Genomic DNA, 21483 nt, shown 5'->3' with positions numbered 1-21483 from the left:
TCTAGAGCTCTGTCTCAGAGTAACAGTTATTGGTCACCTTCCAGACCAAGGCCCTTCTCCGATTGCTCAGTTTGGCCGGGCGGCCAGCTCTAGGAAGAGTCTTGGTGTTCCATTTAAGAATGATGGAGGTCACTGTGTTCTTGGGGACCTTCAATACTGCAGAAAGCTTTTGGTACCATTCCCCAGATGTTCCTCGACACAGTCCTGTCCTGAAGCTCTACAGACAATTTATTTGAGATAATGGCTTGGTTTTTGCTCTGATATACACTATCAACTGTGTGACCTTATATAGACAGGTGTGTGCCTTTGCAAATCAATTGAATTTATCACAGGTGGACTCCAATCAAGTTGTAGAAACATCTCAAGGATGATCAATGGAAACAGGATGCACGTGAGCTCAATTTCGAGTCTTATAGCAAAGGGTCTGAATACTTACGTAAATACGGTTGTCATGTCTGCTCCCGCCCCTCTCTGGCGCTTGAGGTTCATCATTACGCACACCTGTCACCATCGTTACGCACATCAGCGCTTCATCGGACTCACCTGGACTCCATCACCTCATTGATTGGCTCCCCTATATCTGTCACTTCCTCAGTTTCATTCCCGTGTCTGCATTGATGTTGTCTTGTTTCTCTTGTCCAGACGTTGTTCTTGTTCAGTTTCATGTCTACTTGTTATTATATCCTCACCCTGTACTTGCTTCCCGTCTCCCAGGCTCACAAGCCTCGGTTGGCTCGTCAGGCTCCCACGCCATGCCTCAGCCGGTTCGTCAGGCTCTCGCACCTTGGCCGGCTCGTCAGGCTCCCACGCCATGCCTCAGCCGGTTCGTCAGGCTCCGCGCCTCGGCCGGCTCGTCGGGCTCCCGCGCCTCGGCAGGCTCGTCGGGCTCGCCCAGGAAGGATGCCCGGTGATGTCCCTGTCACGTTGTTTTGATGTTGTTTTGTTTCTCTTGCCCAGACGCTGTTCTTGTTTAGTTTCATGTGTATTTATTATAAAACCCTGTACTTGCTTCCCGTCTCCCGGCGTCTGTAGTTGCGGAACCGTTACTAAGGTATTCTATAAACCTGTTTTCACTTTGTCATTTTGGGATATTGTGTGTAGAATTCTGAAGATTAAAAATATATATCTCAGAATAACGTAACAAAATGCGGAAGAAGTCAAGGGGTCTGAATACTTTCCAAAGGCACTATAAGTATTCACACCCTTTTGTTATGACACTCCAAATTGAGCTCAGGTGCATCCTACAACTTGATTAGAGTCCACCTGTGGCTAATTCAATTGTTTGGACATGATTTAGAAAGAAACACACCTGGCAAGGTGTGACAGGTGATAGTGCATGTCAGAGCAGAAACTATACTATGAAGTCCAAGGAACTGATCTCTAAGATAGAATTTTGACGAGGCATGTATCTGGGGAAGAGTATAAAACAATTTCTTTAACCATTTCTAGAGTGTTTAAAGTTTCCAAGAGCAAAGTGGTCTCCATCATTGGGAAATGGAGAAATTACGGAACAGACTCTTCCTGGAGCTGGCAACCAAACTGAGCAACTGGGCAATAAGGTGTTTGGTCAGGGAGGTGGCCAAGAACCCAATGACCACTCTGACAGAACTACAGAGTTCCTTGGCTGAGATGGGATAACTTGCCAGAAGGACAACCGTGTGTGTGTCTACAGCACTTCACCAATCTGGGATTTATGGGAGAGTGGCCAGACAGAATCCACCCCCAATAAAAGGTGCATGGAGTTTGCAAAAGGCATATCAAAGACTGAGAGTGTAGGGCAAAAGATTGATGATCACTGGCCTGAATGCAAAGCGCTATGTCTGGAGAAAACCAGGCACAGCTCATCACCTGTCTAACACCATCCCTACCGTGATGCAGCATCATGATATGGGGATGCTTTTTATTAGCAGGTACTGAGGATAGAGGCAACAATTAATGGTGCCAAATACAGGCAAATCCTTGATGAGAACCTGCTTCAGAGTGCAAATGACCTTAGACTTTAGCGAATATTTATGTTCCAACAGGACAATGACCCCACACATTCAGCCAAAGCTCAGAGCAAGAATGTGATAGTCCTTGAGTGGCCCAGCCAAAGCCCAGACTGGAATCCCATTGAAAATCTGTGGAAAGACTTGAAGATTGCTGTTCCCCGCCGCTCCCCATCTAACTTAAAGAGAGCTTGAGAAAATCTGTAAGGACGAATGGGAGAAAATCCCCAAATCCAGATGTGCAAAGCTGATACAGGCATACCCAAGACGACTCAAAGCTGTAATCGCCGCCAAAGGTGCTTTTACAAAGTATTGACTCAGGGGTGTAATACTTACGTAAATGTGTTTTTTTTTCAATACAATTGCTAACATTTAGAAGAACATGTTTTCATTTCGTCATTATGGGGTTTTGTGTGGAGAAATTCCACTGTATATTATTGTGATGACGTGTTTTTTATTTGACCTGTATTTAACCAGGCAAGTCAGTTAAGAACAAATTCTTATTTACAGTGACGGCCTAGGAACAGTGGGTTAACTGCCTGTTCAGGGGCAGAACGACAGATTTGTACCTTGTCAGCTCGGGGGTTTGAACTTGCAACCTTCCGGTTACTAGTCCAACGCCCCGCCCCGTGTAACTGAGGCGTCATTAATCATTTTGCTAGTTAAGAGAAGATTACAGAAAATTGTGAAAGAAAAACTAGGCTTGCGTCCAGGTTGATTCTGTGTCAGGCGACAGCGAGGAAGATAATTGTAGATAATTGACTGTGTCTGCGATAACGTTGGGTTACAATATGCCACAGGAATTAACTCTGAAATAATGAATGATCCCTCACAACTCCAAAAATACACAAACACAGATTACATAGTACACACCACACACACAAAGATTGCATAATTCACACCACACAGTCACTACACCCATTGGCATTGAGATAAAGGCCCCACGGTGTCCCCACGGTGTCCCCACGGTGTTCCCCCTCTATTCTCGTCTTTGATACTTTCTTTGAGGAGAGAAACACAAACAATCTATTTATTTTAAGACAGGAACATTATTTTTATTGGCTCACTGTGACAACGGAAAAAAAAAATGTCAATACTGAAGGTGTGCAGGCTTCATATATAATCCATTCTGTTTCTAAGGATCTGTCACTTTGGATAAGAAACAATTCAATTCAATTCAATTCAAGGGCTTTATTGGCATGGGAAACATGTGTTAACATTGCCAAAGCAAGTGAGGTAGACAACATACAAAGTGAATATATAAAGTGAAAAACAACAAAAATTATAAAACATATGTGTATTAATGTCAAATTTTAGCTATAAATGGGTTTTGCAAATATGTTTGGTTTTCAGCTCATACTATTCAGGATGGAAACATTTTATTTCCTCATTCCAAAATATTATATGTGTAAAATGGAGGGTAAAGTAGTGTATGAAGAGAGTAAAACTCTTACACTGCCCAACCCATGATGCCCTTGTTAGCATGACTAAAAATAGACAGCCTACCACTCTCTACACTAGGCTCCATCTAGGCCTATAACATCCACAACGACATTCATAAATCTCCCTAAACAAGACACAGTAGTAACACATGTGGTGATGATGGGCCATATTTTCTTACTTAACCCACAAGTCAAAGTCCATAACTGAGAACAGAGCCAAGAATAATTTATACCTAGAATAAAATATACCTAGAATAAAAACTATCCTATATATGTCTATGGCTCTGGAACACAATATTCATTGCTAACCTCCATTTAACGTTGCTAAGATATCACTGCTCTGGTCTTTGCTCTCAGCAGTGGTCACCAAGGCAGGGGAGGTGATGAGTGACAGGTTGGTAATGCCTTCGTGTCTCTCAAACATGAACACCATTCACGCATAGTGAAGACATATCCCTGAGAGGTTGAGCGAGAGGAACATCTGGGGCTGAGGTATTCTCTCTCTCTCTCTATCTCTCTCTCTCTCTCTCTCTGTCTCTCTCTCTCTCTCTCTCTCTCTCTCTCTCTGTCTCTGTCTCTCTCTCTCTCTCTCTCTCTCTCTCTCTCTCTCTCTCTCTCTCTCTCTCTCTCTCTCTCTCTCTCCCCTCTCTCTCTCTCTCTCTCCCTCTCTCTCTCTCTCTCTCCTTTCTCTCTCTCTCTCTCTCTCTCTCTCCCTCTCTCTCTCTCTCTCTCTCTCTCTCTCTCTCTCTCTCTCCCATTCCACCTTTCTCCCTCTCTCTCTCTCTCTCTCTCTCTCTCTCTCTCTCTCTCTCTCTCTCTCTCTCTCTCTCTCTCTCTCTCTCTCTCCCTCTCTCTCTCTCTCTCTCCCTCTCTCTCTCTCTCTCTCTCTCTCTCTCTCTCTCTCTCTCTCTCTCTCTCTCTCTCTCTCTCTCTCTCTCTCTCTCTCTCTCTCTCTCTCTCTCTCTCTCTCTCTCCCATTCCACCTTTCTCCCTCTCTCTCTCTCTCTCTCTCTCTCTCTCTCTGTCTCTCTCTCTCTCCCTCTCTCTCTCTCTCTCTCTCTCTCTCTCTCTCTCTCTCCCTCTCTCTCTCTCTCTCTCTCTCTCTCTCTCTCTCTCTCTCTCTCTCTCTCTCTCTCTCTCTCTCTCTCTCTCTCTCTCTCTCTCTCTCTCTCTCTCTCTCTCTCTCTCTCCCATTCCACCTTTCTCCTCTCTCTCTCTCTCTCTCTCTCTCTCTCTCTCTCTCTCTCTCTCTCTCTCTCTCTCTCTCTCTCTCTCTCTCTCTCTCTCTCTCTCTCTCTCCCTCCCACTCTCTACCTCTCTTCTCCAACTTCTTGTCTCTCTTATTTTTGTGAGAAATACTCACTAATCCAAACAGGTGAGATCACAGGTCATTACAATGAACGAGCAAGTTTGCAGCAATGGTTAAATTGCCCAATAATACGCCCACACACCCACAATGGAACAAAGCCGTTTTAACTAAGAAAGATTACACAAGAGTTACAACACTGGTTTTACCATTTACTACTATACAATTTACCATTATACAGTATTGTAGCTTAATTAATATACACCAATTCTCTCTCTCTCTCTCTCTCTCTCTCTCTCTCTCTCTCTCTCTCTCTCTCTCTCTCTCTCTCTGTCTCTCTCTCTTTCTCTCTCTCTCTCTCTCTCTCTCTCTCTCTCTCTCTCTCTCTCTTTCTCTCTCTCCTCTCTCTCTCTTTCTCTCTCTCTCTCTCTCTCTCTCTCTCTCTCTCTCTCTCTCTCTCTCTCTCTCTCTCTCTCTCTCTCTCTCTCTCTCTCTCTCTCTCTCTCTCTCTCTCTCTCTCCTTTCTCTCTCTCTCTCTCTCTCTCTCTCTCTCTCTCTCTCTCTGTCTCTCTCTCTCTCTCTCTCTCTCTCTCTCTCTCTCTCTCTCTCTCTCGGTGCATGCTGGGTGTTTTGGAGTTTGAGTGTTTGGTGTGGAAAGCTCTATCCTAACTAACTTTCTTGATTCTATTCTTTTCTTTACATGTTATTTTCTATGGTGGAGGGTTAATGCAATATTTGTTTTTAGCGGTATCCAAAGTTTCTTTTTTCAAAGTTAGGGTGGAAGAGGACAGAGTAACATTCCGGGGTTGCAAGGTATAGTGTGCGCAATGGCTTCTCAGCCTAGTGCGCAAGAGACGCTGTCGATTCAGCATGGTTTCAGGTGTGTTCCTGAGAACGGAGTTAAGGTGGAGGAGGTTCTGCTCGCGGTCGGTGAACAGGTAGGAGCTGAGTTTATACATTCTGCTTCTAGAATGAACAAGGCGGTGGTTGTGTTCATGAAAAGAGCTAATTTGGTCGGTAGGCTAATTGCTAGCGGAATATTTGTAAGGGATGTGTTGGTGTCAATTTCACCTCTCTCTACCCCTTCAACAAGAGTTGTAGTGGCAAATTTGCCTCCGTTTGTTACGGATGACCAAATTAGGAAAGAGCTGAGTCGTTTTGGTAAGTTTGCTAGCGGTTTCCGTGTACTGTCAGCAGGTTTTCAGGCAGATGCCGTTAAGCACGTTGTTTCATTCAGGAGGCAAGTGTTTATGTTTCTGAACAATAATGAGCAACAGCTAAATGTGCATTTTAAAGTGAGGCATGGGGAAGGGCTCTATGCAGGTTTTGCCAGCACAGATAGTCTACGGTGTTTTGAATGTGGGGATTTGGGGCACAAGAGCTTTGCGTGCCCACATAAAGGCCATAGACAAGGGGAGGGTACGAGCGCAAGGGGGAAATCGAGGTGAAAATGCAGGGGTAAGGAGATGCAGACAGCAGAGGCTGGGCCTAGTCAGTCTAGAGATGGTGGTGTAGATGAGGCTGGGTCTAGTCAGGCTAGAGATGGTGGGGTAGCTGAGGCTGGGTCTAGTCAGGCTAGAGATGGTGGGGTAGCTGAGGCTGGGCCTAGACATGCTATGGAGGGTGGTATAGCTGAGGCTGGCCCTAGTCATGCTATGGAGGGTGTTGTAGCTGAGGCTGGCCCTAGTCATGCTATGGAGGGTGGTATAGCTGAGGCTGGCCCTAGTCATGCTATGGAGGGTGTTGTAGCTGAGGCTGGCCCTAGTCATGCTATGGAGGGTGTTGTAGCTGAGGCTGGCCCTAGTCATGCTATGGAGGGTGGTGCAGATGATACTGCGTCTAGTCAGGTTATTCTAGTGGATGAGGAGAGTATAGTGGGGAAGTGTAAGAGATTAGGGGAGGAGGAGGAGGGTGTCAAGAGGAAAAAGAAAAAGGGTGTGGACAAAGGCACCATGGAAATGTTGCCTGTTGCTGTGGTGAGGCCCTAACCAGAGAGAAAGGGCAGGTGGTCAGGGTGGGAGATAGAGAAGAGGAGGAAAGTGAGTCTGAGGAAGAGGATGAGGAGGTATTTTTTCAGACTCCTCTTCAATTGGCCCGGAGCTGACAGCCAGTCAACCAGAGGGGTCTAAGTACACGTTGAGAGAACTGACAAGGTTCCTGAATGAGACTAAGGGGAAAAAAGTTAATCTTGAGGCTTTTTTTCCTGATCCTAGAAAGTTTGTAAGATCAGTACAACATGCTATGAGAAATGAGGGCATGGTGTCCTCTCACCCAAGAAACGGTTTAGGTTGAGGAAGTGGGTCACAACAGTGCGTAAGGTTTACCTTCAGACACTGTTTAAATGTTTAATTTCTTACTGACACTGGGGCTTTTTGAGCTTTGCTATTGGTCTATTTCTCTGCTGGCTTTTCTCCCACTTCTTATGGAGACTCTTCGGGTAGGCTCGCTCAATATAAATGGCGCCAGAGATGCGGGAAAGAGGAGTGTGTTGAGTGAATATGTAAAACATAAACAAGTACAGGTGTTGTTTCTGCAGGAGACGCATAGTGATGTGGTGAATGAAGTTGATTGGGGGCTCTGGTGGAAAGGGGCAAGTGTGTTGAGCCATGGGACAAATCTTAGTGCAGGGGTGGCAGTCCTTTTTGCACCGGGTCTGGCTGTAAAAATTTGCTCCTCAAAGGAGGTGTGTAGGGGTAGGTTGCTTGTTGTTAAAGCAGAAATTAACAACATGTGTTTTGTCTTTATAAATGTGTATGCGCCTAACACAGGGAGAGAAAGAGGGGTTCTATTTGGGAGTCTTAGACAGGAACTCTCACAAGTAGCGCCTGAGGAGACGCTGGTGATCGGAGGTGACTGGAACTGTACAATGGATTTTACAAAAGACAGAAATGGGGAAGAGCCTCATTCAGTGTCAGTGGGAGTGTTAAGGGACATCTTTAATCAGTTTGACCTAGTGGATGTTTGGAGAACTAAACATCCAAACACAAGACAGTATACGTGGGTGAAGGTTTTTGGGGCTAGGGTGAGTGCAGCTCGACTTGATCGTTTTTACATGTCCAGGAATCAGAGCAATAGGCTTCTGAGTGCTACCATTCTCCCAGTGGGGTTTCGGATCACCACATAACCATGGCTCGGCTGTCTATTTCACCAGGGCCCCGGCAGGCATCTTATTGGAAGTTCAATGTAAAGCTCTTACAAGATGCCACTTTTTGCTCAGGTTTCCAGACTTTTGGGAAAGATGGGGGCAGCGAAGAGAGGAGTATGAGTCTCTGAGTCAGTGGTGGGATGTGGGGAAAGTGCAAATTCGGCTTTTCTGTCAACAGTACACAGCTCTCTCATCCTCAGAGGCAAGGAGAGTGTTGGGGGAACTAGAGCGGTGTATTAGTGAGATGGAGGTAGAGATGGTGGGGCAAGGCAATGTAGGCCTCCAGGCTAACTTAGCCGAATTACGTAGGGACCTGGGCAGTTTTTTCCAGGTTAAAGCAAAGGGAGCACTTGTAAGAGCTAGGTTCTCCATGCTCAAGGAGATGGATGCTCCCAGCTCCTTCTTCTTTGGTTTGGAAAGACAGAGCAGTGAAGCCAAGGGTATGCATTGTCTACGGCTGTCTGATGGGCGGGTGACCTCTGTGGTGGGGGAGATGCGGGAGCGGACTGTGGAGTTTTATACTGAATTGTATAGGGCAGAAATGTGTGATCCTATGTGTGCTCAGGTCTTGTTCGCAGGACTCCCTAAGCTCTCTCGGGCACAGAGGGATGAAATGGACATTCCTCTGTTGTCACATGAACTGGCAGAGGCAGTAACCCAGATGTCCCCGGTCGTGCACCCGGGGTTGATGGACTTCCAGTGGAATTTTACAAAAAATTCTGGGGAACAATTGGACAGGATTTCTTTTGCGTGTTGCGAGAATGCATAGGGGTAGGAGAGTTGCCGATGAGCTGCCGTCGGGCGGCTCTGACTCTCCTGCCCAAAAAAGGGGACTTGTGTGAACTTAAGAACTGGAGGCCTGTGGCGTTACTCTGTGCGGACTACAAGATTTTTGCCAAGGTCCTCTCTAACAGACTGAAGTCCCATCTGGACTCTATAATACACAAGGACCAGACATATTGTGTACCGGGACGCTCAATCACGGACAACTTGTTCTTGATTAGGGACATGTTGGACTTGTCGAGAGGTTCTAATGTGAACTTTGGACTGGTCTCTTTAGATCAAGAGAAGGCTTTTGATAGAGTGGATCATGAGTATCTGTTTAATGTGATGTCTGTGTTTGGGTTTGGGAAGAGTTTTGTGACCTGTGTGAAGCTGTTGTATGCTGGGGCGTCATGTATGGTTAAGGTGGGAGGGGGCTCAGTAGGCCAGTCTGGGTGAGACGGGGCATTAGACAAGGATGCCCTCTATCTGGGCAGCTGTACACACTAGCCATTGAGCCTTTTTTAGGACTGCTACGCAGGAGACTGCGGGGAGTGTGCTGGACAGGCATGGATGTGGTGACAGGAATTGCAGTCTCAGCATATGCAGATGATGTTTCTGTGATGGTCAGGGATGGGCAAGATATGCAGGAACTAGAGACCAGTCTGAAGGTGTATGAGGGAGCTTCATCAGCTAAGGTAAACTGGGGAAAGAGCAAAGCTCTGTTATGTGGGGCATGGGGGATAGGGCTCCTCCTCTGCTTCCAGGGGTTTGCAGTGGGGTTGTGAAGGGCTTAAAGTGTTGGGGGTGTACCTGGGCTCGGAGAGGTGGGTCAGCAAGAACTGGGAGGGGCTGACACAGGCAGTGGTGTCAAGACTGGCCAGGTGGAGGTGGCTCCTGTCCCAAGTGTCATATAGAGGGAGGGTGCTGATAATCAACAACCTGGTGGCATCTTCCTTGTGGCATAAACTGGCTGTCCTCAACCCCCCCGCCGGTCTGCTTGCAGACCTGCAACGCAAGCTGGTGGACTTTTTTGGTCGGGACATCACTGGCTGAAGGCAGCAGTTTTGTACATGACCGTCCACGAAGGAGGACAGGGCCTGGTGGAACTGGAGAGCAGGATGGCTGCTTTCAGACTAAAGGCGGTGCAGAGACTGCTGTACCACACTGATGTTGGCTGGAGGGAACCAGCATGCGCTGCTGAGGAGAGCTGGCGGATTAGGGTTGGACCGGCAGCTGTTCCTCATGAAGCTGGAGAGGCTGAGTACAGCAGGTCTCTCAGAGTTTTACTCTGCGGTGCTGAGGGCCTGGCAGCTGCTAAGGCCCACACGAGAAGGGGTGTGGAGCCTGGGCAGTGGGTGTGGGAGGAGCCCATCTTCCACAACCCAGCCATCCCTTTGAGATCGGTTCAGTCGGCCACCCTGCAGAGGCAACTGATGGCAGGGGGTTTACAAAGGCTGGGTGACCTGAGACTGCTGGGAGAGGAGGGTGGAAAACCCGGAGGTCTTGGCGCAACAAACAGGAATAACGTCTCTTAGGCTGCTGGAGAGATTCCTGGAGGAGGTTCAGGAGGCACTGTCTGAGCCGGTAAGGGGGTGTTTGAGAGGCCAAAGGGAGAGGGGCCACCAATGTTCCCGCCACTGCAGGTGACGGCAGAGACTGGAGACTGGCAAGGGGTCTGGAGGACTTGTTAGATTTTAACACTCCGAGCCTGGGGAGTTTGAGGGGGTGGGAGGTAAAGCCCTCTACAACCTCTGCGTTAAGGTGAGGAGCATTAGAAGCCTAACAGGAGTGAAGGCACATCAGTGGCAGGGGGTATGTGGGGGCGGAGAGTATGGTGGGTTTTAGATGGAGGGCGCTCTACAAACCCCCAGTACCAAAGAGGTCAGGGGACCTCCAGTGGAGGGTTCTTCATGGAGCCCTGGCCACTAACAGCTGGTTGGCACGGGTTGATCCGGGAATTGGGCAGGGGTGTCCTTTCTGTCAAATGAAAGAAACTGTAATTCATGTGTTTTCTGTGTGCACCAGGTTAATGCCATTAATGTCTCTGTTGGAATGTCTGTGTGACAGGTTGGGGGTGGTTTTTGCTGTTGGGATGTTTATAATGGGATACAGGTATTCGAGTAAGGAGAAAGAAAAATGTGTTTTGTTGAATTTTCTGTTTGCTCAGGCAAAGTTAGCTATTTGGCTAACAAGGAGGAACAGGGTCAAGGTGGGGGATAACAGACCCTTTACTACTGTTTCATGGGATGGTCTCTGCGCGCCTTAGGGTTGAGTTTGAGTTCTATAAAATGATCAAATGTGTGGAGATGTTTGAGGAGATATGGTGTGTTGGGGGGCTGTCTGTATTGCTGGGGAAGATGTTTTGGATATACGGTTGTAGGAGATGGTTTTTGTGTATTTTTATTTATTTTTTATTTTTATTTATTTTAGGAGTGGGGGGTGAGTTTTAAATGAATTAAGAATGTTTCAATAAAGCAAGACCAAAAGTCAAAGTCTCTCTCTCTCTCTCTCTCTCTCTGTCTCTCTCTCTCTCTCCCTTTCTCTCTCTCTCCCTCTCTCTCTCTCTCTCTCTCTCTCTCTCTCTCTTTCTCTCTCTCCCTCTCTCTCTCTTTCTCTCTCTCTCTCTCTCTCTCCCTCTCTCTCTCTCTCTCTCTCTCTCTCTCTCTCTCTCTCTCTCTCTCTCTCTCTCTCTCTCTCTCTCTCTCTCTCTCTCTCTCTCTCTCTCTCTCCCTTTCTCTCTCTCTCTCTCTCTCTCTCTCTCTCTCTCTCTCTCTCTCTCTCTCTCTCTCCCTTTCTCTCTCTCTCTCTCTCTCTCTCTCTCTTGTTTTTTGAGAAATACTCACTGATCCAAAGAGGTGAGATCATAGGTCATTGCAATGAATGAGAAAGGAAAGGAGAAAGCATTTTTAACTAAGAAAGACAACAATTACAACACTGATTTACTATTTTACAGTTGTTTTGCAGCTTAGATTTTAGATGTAAGATTTAAGCCATAGAGTAGTAGGGCTCAGTTAGCTCATGTGCTGAGTGTAAGTATCACGATGTAGCCACAGCCCACACTCAGAAGGAAAAACCCAAAACAAACTAGAAAACTACACAAACAACCCATTATGCCTCCTCAGTAAAGGAAGCCTTGGTGTGTATTGTATTTATGATAGTGTGTACAAAGTGTGTCAGCTTCAATGAGAGAGAGAGAGAGAGAGAGAGAGAGAGAGAGAGAGAGAGAGAGAGAGAGAGAGAGAGAGAGAGAGAGAGAGAGAGAGAGAGAGGTCAGAGAGAGTTTAGAGTGTGTGCATGAGAGAGAGACTGAGAGAGAGATGCTAGAGAGAGAGAGAGAGAGGAACAGAAGTTAGGCCTTGAGGTCACAGATTAGCAACAATGTTTACACTTCTCCCAAACAAGCTTGTGCCGCTGTGTGTGCATGTTAATGAATGAATGAGTCTCTACTGATGATAGACAAGGATGCTATCAAGGAATATACTAATCTGTTCCATACTGCATGCCATGCTATGCATGCAGAACAGGTATCAACCCAGCTGACAGTGTAAACTTCTCCTTAAATCACACACCTACTATTTTTAGAATTCAAATTAAATGTACACAACAATCAAGCATTGCCCTCCTTTTGCTTTGCTGTGTGTGTGTGTGTGTGTGTGTGTGTGTGTGTGTGTGTGTGTGTGTGTGTGTGTGTGTGTGTGTGTGTGTGTGTGTGTGTGTGTGTGTGTGTGTGTGTGTGTGTGTGTGTGTGCTCGTGTGCAATAAAGCCCTGTCAAGCCCTGTTCTATATCCCTGAGTAGACAGAGAGTAAGCGCTGTATAAACACCTTTGTGTGTGTGTACACAATCTGACAATGTAAACTCTATGTCAACTGCCTTGTGTAAATAGATGTGTAAAGTCTTTTGGAGTTTAGTATGTTGGTTCTGTGTGTTTCTCGATGCTGATGGTGTGAACTCTCTACCTGAAAGAAACGTTGGCAAAGTTCGCATCAACCCTTGTGGATTGCTATGATAACTGACGCCAAAACACACACAAAAAAAAACATGCACACGTATGCAGACAACCATTATGCGCAACCTAAATGTTACGTGAAGTGTTGCATTGGCATGCATACAACCTAAATGTTACGTGAAGTGTTGCATTGGCATGCATACAACCTAAATGTTATGTGAAGTGATGCATATCAAGCAGTCACAGCATTGAAATCTATCAAAGTGAAAGTTGGAAAGTTCAGTGAGTTTGACGGTTCAACTTAATACCGACTCGTCTCTGCATTTGAAAGGCCAGGACATCACATGCTCTATGAACATGCTGTATATCATCAACGATAGCACCACCAGAAACCAGAAACATCACCAATAACTCCAGCCTCAAGGCACTTCCTGTGAAACAGTTTATCATTTCCCGAGTCAAAATGTTATCCGGGATAAGAATGTAGCAACAGCCTCCATGATGCATTTTCCTAATAGCTGGTTACTGTGGGGAATGTGGGCTCTCCTCAGCATGCCTCCACTGTGTCCCTGCTACAATACTAATTAAAGAAGGTGGGGAGGCTGAGTGGTGAGGTGTTTATCCAGACGACACACACTGGCTCTCCCATACTGGCGTGCGACGCTAACACACTAGGCTACGCTAAATCACTTCTCACTCCTCACTAAGAGAGGGGGAGAGAATGCTGACACATCAGGAAACTAATATTCCCTGACCAACATACATACCTTCCCAAAAGTTCTCATACTCTATTCTCAGACAGACCACCACAGCATACTATTCTACCACTCACATATATAATAATGAAGTGCATTGAAAGGCTGGCCAAAGCACACATCCCCTCCATCATCCCAGACACCCTGGATCCACTCATTTCCAACAGACGACGCAATATCAATTGCACTAAACTGCCCTCTCCCACCTAGAAAAGAGGGATACCTATATGTGAGGATGCTGGTCATTGAGCTTAGTGTTCAGCTCCATAGTGCCCTCCAAGGTGGTCAACAGGCTCGAGACCCTGGGACTGAACAACTCCCTCTGCAACTGGATCCTGAACTTCCTGACAAGCCGACCCCAGGTGGTAAGAGTAGGCGACAACACCTCAGCCATACTGACCCTCAGCACGGGAAGCCCCCCTGTGGTGTGTGCTAAGCCCCCTCCTGTACTCCCTGTTCACCCACGACTGTGGCCACACACGACTCCAAGTCCATCATCACGTTTGCTGACGACACGACGGTGGTAGGCCTGATCACCAATGACGATGAGACAGCCTATAGGGAGGAGGTCAGAGACCTGGCAGTGTGGTGCCAGGACAACAACCGCTCCCTCAATGTCGGCAATACCAAGGAGCTGATCGTGTACTACAGGAAACAGGAGCGGGTGCACACTCCCATCCACATCGACGGGGCCCCAGCGGGGAGGGTCAAGAGCTTCTAGTTCCTTGGTGTCCAGATCAATGAGGACTTAACATAGTCCTCTCACGCCAGCACAGCCTCCCTTAGGAGGCTGGAACGATTTGGCATGGCCCCTCAGATTCTAATGGAACTTTTACAGCTGCACCATCAAGAGTATCCTGACTGGTTGTATCACATGTCTGGAATGGCAACTGCACCGCTCTCAACTGGTAGGCGCTACAGAGAGTGAAGCTCACCCGCATCACTTCCAGCCATCCAGGACCCACGTGCCAGGCGGTGTCTTAGAAAGGCCAAAAAAAATGCCAATGAAGACATGGACTGTTCTCCATGCTCCCATCAGGTGCATCAAGGCTCAGAACCAACAGACTCCAAAACAGGAGCCATCCCCTGGCCATAAAACTGTTAAATTGTTAACAGCTACTGCTTCCCCCCACACCTACGCTGGTGGAAAAAAAGTTTGATTTATTACTACATTACGCTGCTGTTCATTGATTATTGATTGCCATTAACATTATTATCTATTTATCACTTTCTCCTAATCCATGCCTACTGTACATGTACATATCTAACTCAATACTGGCATTGAACCTGTATATAGCTTCCTCTCTTATTTCTAATATTTTGTTTTTATTTTTTTATAATTAGTTATACCTTTTTATATTGAATACTGCACTGTTGGGTAGGGCATGCAAGTTAGGTATTTCACTGTACGTGTGCATGTGACAAATACAACTTGAATCTTCTCTCTGAGACTTTTGAATATTTGTCTGTTGAACCTGTTATGGTCCAACAGAAATGTCATAAGAGGAATCAAGTGTCTGTGTTTGTAATAGGTTCAGGGGGGTCAGCATTCATCTCTATGCTACGGTCCCTGTACTGTACACGCAGTATTGTCAAGGGAGGCCTTGGTGGCTCACTGCTGCCATCTATCTGTCACAGGAGGAACTACAGCCATTGGGGCAGCCCCTGATTCTCTACCGTGTTCACCAACTGCTGAGTCGTGGGCCGAATTTGAATTTATATTTTTTATAATTATTTTATTTGGGACATAAAAGACTGTAAAAACACCAGCAAATCAAATGAATTAAAATTTGGAATTTATTCCGAATTATTCGCACGCATAATAGAGAGATGTACACTGAGTGTACAAAACATAAAGAACACCTGCTTTTTCCATGACATAGACTGACCAGGTGAATTCAGGTGAAAGCTATGATCCCTTATTGATGTCACTTGTTATTAAATCCACTTCAATCTCAGTATAGATGAAGGGGAGGAGACAGGTTAAAGAAGGATTTTTAAACCTTTGAGACAATTGAGACATGGATTGTGTTTGTGCCATTCAGAGGGTGGATGGGCAAGACAAACAATTTAAGGGCCTTTGAACTTACTGTTTCCATAGAGACTAAAACAGAAAATTGGATAAGACTATTTCATTTCCTTTCATGCTTTCATTTTGTTTGTCTTTTTTGTTTTTTGTTTAGGCACTGTGCAAATAAATCCATCCCATAGAGTAGTGCTACAAAACATCTCCCCTCGTTCCAAAATACTGAGCAAAAGAGACAGAGTTGCTCATCTTGGCATGAAGCTGTCTATTCTTCATTTAAAGTTCACTTTCACTTCAAATTAGGCAGCCAAGTCCGCTATAATCCCCAACCTTTCAAAACATGCCTCTAGGCCTGCCTGTTTGTCTGTCTGCCTGCCTGCCTGTCTGTCTGTCTGCCTGCCTGCCTGTCTGCCTGTCTGCCTGCCTATCTGCCTGTCTGTATGTCTGTCTGCCTGCCTGCCTGTCTGCCTGTCTGCCTGCCTGCCTATCTGTTTAGAGGCTTAGCTAGACTGAATGACAGAGTGAATAGACCGCCAGGGCAACTCTGGCCTATCTCTCTTGTTCTTCAATGTGAGCTCTGGAGTTGGTTAAAACTTCACTCTCTTTGCCTCTTTCTCTATTGGGCATAATCACCATGATCCAATTCTCCCGTGGGCAGATTCTGTGTGTAGACAGAGATACTCTGCCAGGACTGAATTGGATGCGTGGGATCCAAACATAAATTCTGATAGTTTGTTGTGGACTTTGTTTTTGCTGGAACTCTCAATTTCTAACACATATGAACACAGAAGTTAATCATGCAGCTGACCAAATTACCCAAGATTTGACTTCTGGGTAAACAGAGATGACCAAAATCCTGTTATAATCCAATTATTTAGACACAAAAATAGTGGCGTTTTACACACATAGTATACACACAAAAACACGCAATGACTCATCAGAGATAGAAAATAAACTTAATCACTTCACTGGGAATGTGCTAATTTGAGTCCAGATGAGACACGCACACACACACGCCCACTTGCACAGGACACACACACACACATACAGAGAGTGCCACTGGAGGGGCTGGTTGGATGGTGGTAATGTAAACACTAATCAGAGTGAGGTTAAACTCAGCCAATGGGATGTTGAGGAGAACACACTCTTCACATTAAGCATGAGCTCTCATATAAAGCAGCTCGCACAATCACACACCACCACACCACACTATACCCCAGGGCATGTTCTCTATAATCTCAATGATTTGGTTTGGTGTAGTGAGGGGGGCTTTGTGAATATTCTATCTTTTCCCACAAGAATTCCACATCTGCTGGAGATGGCTAGAATGGCACAGGAGTGGCGCAGCAGTCTGAGGCACTGCATCTCAGTGCTAGAGACGTCACTACAGACCCTGGTTCAGTTCCAAGCTGAATTACACCCGGCCCTGATTTGGAGTCCCATAGGGTGGCGCACAATTGCCCCAGCATCGTCCGGGTTTGGCCAGGGTAGGCCTTCATTGTAAATAATATTTATTTTCTAAACTGACTTACCTAGTTGAAATAAAGGTTAAATAAATAATAGTATGGGAGAATCTGCTCTTAGTCAATATCTGAGGTTTAACCCCAACATTCTCAGAGAGCCCAAAGGTGTTCCAAAAGGTGTTCCGAAAGGTGTTCCGAAAGGTGTTCCAAAAGGTGTTCCAAAAGGAATTCCAAAAGGTGTTCCAAAAGGTGTTCCGAAAGGTGTTCCGAAAGGTGTTCCAAAAGGTGTTCCGAAAGGTATTCCGAAAGGTGTTCCAAAAGGTGTTCCGAAAGGTGTTCCAAAAGGTGTTCCAAAAGGTGTTCCAAAAGGTGTTCCAAGGTGTTCCAAAAGGTGTTCCAAAAGGTGTTCCAAAAGGTCTTCCAAAAGGTGTTCCAAAAGGTGTTCCGAAAGGTGTTCCAAAAGGTGTTCCAAAAGACAGACGAGGGGAGTTAGTAATGGCCAATGATACAGCAATTCTATAAGAGGTAACAGTACTACATAATTGAATAGTACAATTAGAGAAACAGGGAAATGTGTAGGTGGATTAGGAGCTGTTTCTCTGTGATTAAACAAGGAGGTTGTTTGGCTCCTAAACCCTACTGTCTCTTCCAGGCCTACTCCTTACGGTGCATTTTAGGATATGCAGACGTCAAGAACAAAACAAAGGAAGTTATTCCCCAAATCACAGATAATAGAGCCGACAAATACTCTCTTCAACGCACTGGGAATACCAAAGCATGGGATTCAGTATACTGCTCACACCGAACCACATTCTGCCAACACACAACAGAGTACAGTACTTTCTACCACATGGTATTGCCAACACAGACATCACATTACACAATATGACTCCTCACTATCAACAGTCAATACACCAAAACCACGAATACACACAAAGACAGACACACACGCAAAACCAACAATAGACCAGGCTTTTTGAGAACCACTGGCGTGGGAGTTACTGTACAGTCAGGCCGGATGTGGGAAAAAGGGACAGAACAAGGGATAAAGGAGGAGAGGAGGAGAGAAACTCTGGAGAAAGGAGGATGTTGAAAACACTTTCTTTCCTGTAGGAGTTGAAATAGCCCTTCTAAAAATAATGAAGCTAAGTATGAAACCCTGTCTATTTATGGAGTTCATGAATGGTATCAGTATGAGCTGTGGATTTTCTCAGCTGACTGAATGTGAGACCTGGCCTGAATCAGACACACCACATACTATACCCTACAAGGCCCTCCCACGCTCTCCCTCGGCAAATCTGATCACGACTCCATTTTGCTCCTCGCTTCTTATAGGAGACTATTAAAACCTACCCTAACCAGAAACCGTGGATTCGTGCAAAACTGAAAGCGAGAACCACCACATTTAACCACGGCAAGGTGACTGGGAATATGGCAGAATACAAACAGTGTAGTTATTCCCTCGGCAAGGCAATCAAACAGGCAAAACGTTACTATAAAAACAAAGTGGAGTCGCAATTCAGCAGCTCAGCCACAAGAAGTATGTGGCAGGGTCTACAGACAATCACAGACTACAAAAGGAAAACCAGCCACATCGCAGACACCGATGTCTTGCCTCCGGACAAGCTAAACACCTTCTTAGCCTGCTTTGAGGATAACACAGTGCTTCAGATGGCCACCTTTGTTCCTGTACGCAAAGGTAACTGAACTAAATGTCTACTGCCCCGTAGAACTCACTTCTGTCATCATGCTTTGAGAGACTAGTCAAGGATCATATCACCTCCACCTTACCTGTCACCCTAGACCCACTTCAATTTGCTTTCTGCCCCAATTGATCCACAGTGTCAGTGTACACATCACTGACAAACTGAACACAGACAGTGTTGTGAAGAAGTTGCAACAGCGCATCTTCAACCTCTGGAGGCTGGAGAAATTTGGCGTGGCACCTAAAGCCTTTCTACAGATGCACAACTGAGAGCATCCTGTCGGGCTGTATCACCGCCTGGTACGGCAACTGCACCGCCCGCAACCGTAAGGCTCTCCAGAGGGTAGTGAGGTCTGCACAACACATCACCGGGGGCAAACTACCTGCCCTCCAGGACAGCTACACCACCCGATGTTACAGGAAGGCCATAAAGATCATCAAGGACATCAACCACCCGAGCCACTGCCTGTTCACCCCGTTATCATCCATAAGGCGAGGTCAGTACAGATGCATCAAAGCTGGGACTGAGAGATTGAAAAACGGCTTCTATCTCAAGGCCATCAGACTGTTAAATAGCCATTACTAGCATATTAGAGGCTGCTGAAATCACTGGCCACTTTAATAAATGATAAATCCTAATAAAGGCCTTTTGTTTTCTGTGTTTGTTTAGTGACTGTATTTTAATGCTGCAGCTGGGTCCCGAGCCCTCCAGTGTCTGTATATTATTCCCTAGCACTGTTACTAATGATTGAGGAAACAAGCACCCACACAGACAAACTCACACAAACAAGAAAACACAGAGCATTGAAACATGCAGAGATTCAACATACTGACTCGTGGAAACACACACACTACAACAATGTACAATGTTGAGCGCTAAACTCTTCTGGGTTTCCCTTTCAATAAAAAAAATAGAATGCTCTGACATACATAGAGGAGGTAGAGAGATAAGTATCTCCTAACATGCTGACCACTCCGCTCGCGTAGTCTGCGATTGCAAAATAAATGTACACATACATGTTATTCAATCATTGAATCAACACTGTTCGCGAGTGCCAACGAGCGTCTGCATTGCCAAGCGCTAAAAGAGTTGTCAGTTCTATTTGTGACGCTGGACACGGTGCAAGTCCTGCCTCTCCCTTCTCCTCATTGGCTTATAGAAGCATAAATCCGCGTGCCATCTCCTCATTAATTTACAGATGAACTGAGGTCGGTTGGTTGTTGTGGTAATACACCTTATTAACACCTTATTATGAAAGTTAGATGCCAATCGTCATATAAAGTCTAAAGAAGAAAAAGACTGGAAGGAGGAGAGATGACTAAAAATGATTAGGTTGACCGATTTATGTGGGGATTAATTGGCGGAGTTTATATCCCAGTAAGCATTAGCTAGTGTGACCGATATGAAATGGCTAGCTAGATAGCGGTGGTGCGAGCTAATAGCGTTTCAATCGGTGACGTCACTTGCTCTGAGACCTTGAAGTAGTGGGTCCCCTTGCTCTGCAAGGGCCGTGGCTTTTGTGGAGCGATGGGTAACGATGATTCGTGGGTGTCAGTTGTTGATTTGTGCAGAGGGTCCCTGGTTCGAGCCCAGGTTGGGGCGAGGAGAGGGAAAGAAGCTATACTGTTATACTAGCAACATCAAGCTAGCTAAATAGAACAAATGCGCTAGCGACCTCAAGCTAGCTAGCTAAATTGCCATACATGTTTATTGCTCTTTGATCTGTCCCCAAATGATATAATTGGTTCAGAGTTTGTTTTGATATTTAAACCTGCGTGTCCTGATCACGTTTGGTGTGGGAGGACAAAATGCATTTGCGCACGATGGTGCACGCGGACGCAAGTACGTGTCCGGTTTGGGTATGGTGTAAGAAAGATGTTTTCCTCCCTTGTGTGACCGGAGGAGGGGAAACGTCTCTACTGTTTCCTGCCAGTAATCTCGATGGCCGACCCATTAGCCAGATAGCCAGTGACTCAGGAGTCTAGGATGGCATATAGGCTCACTGGTAAAGGAACTAATAAATACAGAAAATACTTGGTATGTGTGTGTCCATATTTGGTCCAGGAAGGATCGTCCCACGTAGGAGGTTGAGAGCAAAGTCATGGTCTTCAGGACCACAGAGAGGATGTGGTGGTGAGGGTCAAGAGTGGGAGAGACACAGAGACTAGTCTTCTCTCTCTATGTGTCTCTAGCTGTGTCCAGATGACAAGCATAGGAGTGAAAGCAATATAATGAGTAACGGGGTACAGTGTGCTTTTCTCTCAGCCTTGTTCACTTTCTCTCTTTCTCTCCCATACACAAACAGAGACCCCCACACACACCACAGGCACAGTGTATACACACTTCACTTTATTTCCCACACATACAGGCACAGAGAGAGTGGTTCTTTGTGTTGTCCAGATCCCAGTGAGGCTGCAGAGGCAGACAGGAGGTGGAGGCATTACACAGGGATCTCCAGGGATCCACTGGAGGAGATTGCCAACAAAAGGGACATTGTGTCACAGACACAAACACAGACACACACACACACATCCAAGAACCACAGCATCCTGCCTCATCCACCCCAATATCCAGCACAGCACCGATTCCCAATGTTTATGTTCTTATCTACACATGTAGCAGTCAATAGAAACTGAAGAAATCTGAGTTATAGTAAATCTAATTCACAAAGGGAATTTGAATGCACCACGCCAATATTCAGGGCTATTTGTACTGTGCTCGAACAAACGTGAGGAATGTTTCAGCATGTTTTACCAAAGACTACAGCAGAGAACATCCTCTTCCTACCCTCTTCCTACCCTCTTCCTACCCTCTTCCTGCCCTCTTCCTGCCCTCTTCCTACCCTCTTCCTGCCCTCTTCCTACCCTCTTCCTACCCTCTTCCTACCCTCTTCCTACCCTCTTCCTACCCTCTTCCTACCCTCTTCCTGCCCTCTTCCT

The sequence above is a fragment of the Oncorhynchus keta genome, chromosome 26 (assembly GCF_023373465.1).
Source record: "Oncorhynchus keta strain PuntledgeMale-10-30-2019 chromosome 26, Oket_V2, whole genome shotgun sequence".
Taxonomy (NCBI): domain Eukaryota; kingdom Metazoa; phylum Chordata; class Actinopteri; order Salmoniformes; family Salmonidae; genus Oncorhynchus; species Oncorhynchus keta.
Note: the sequence above shows the minus strand (reverse complement) of the source record.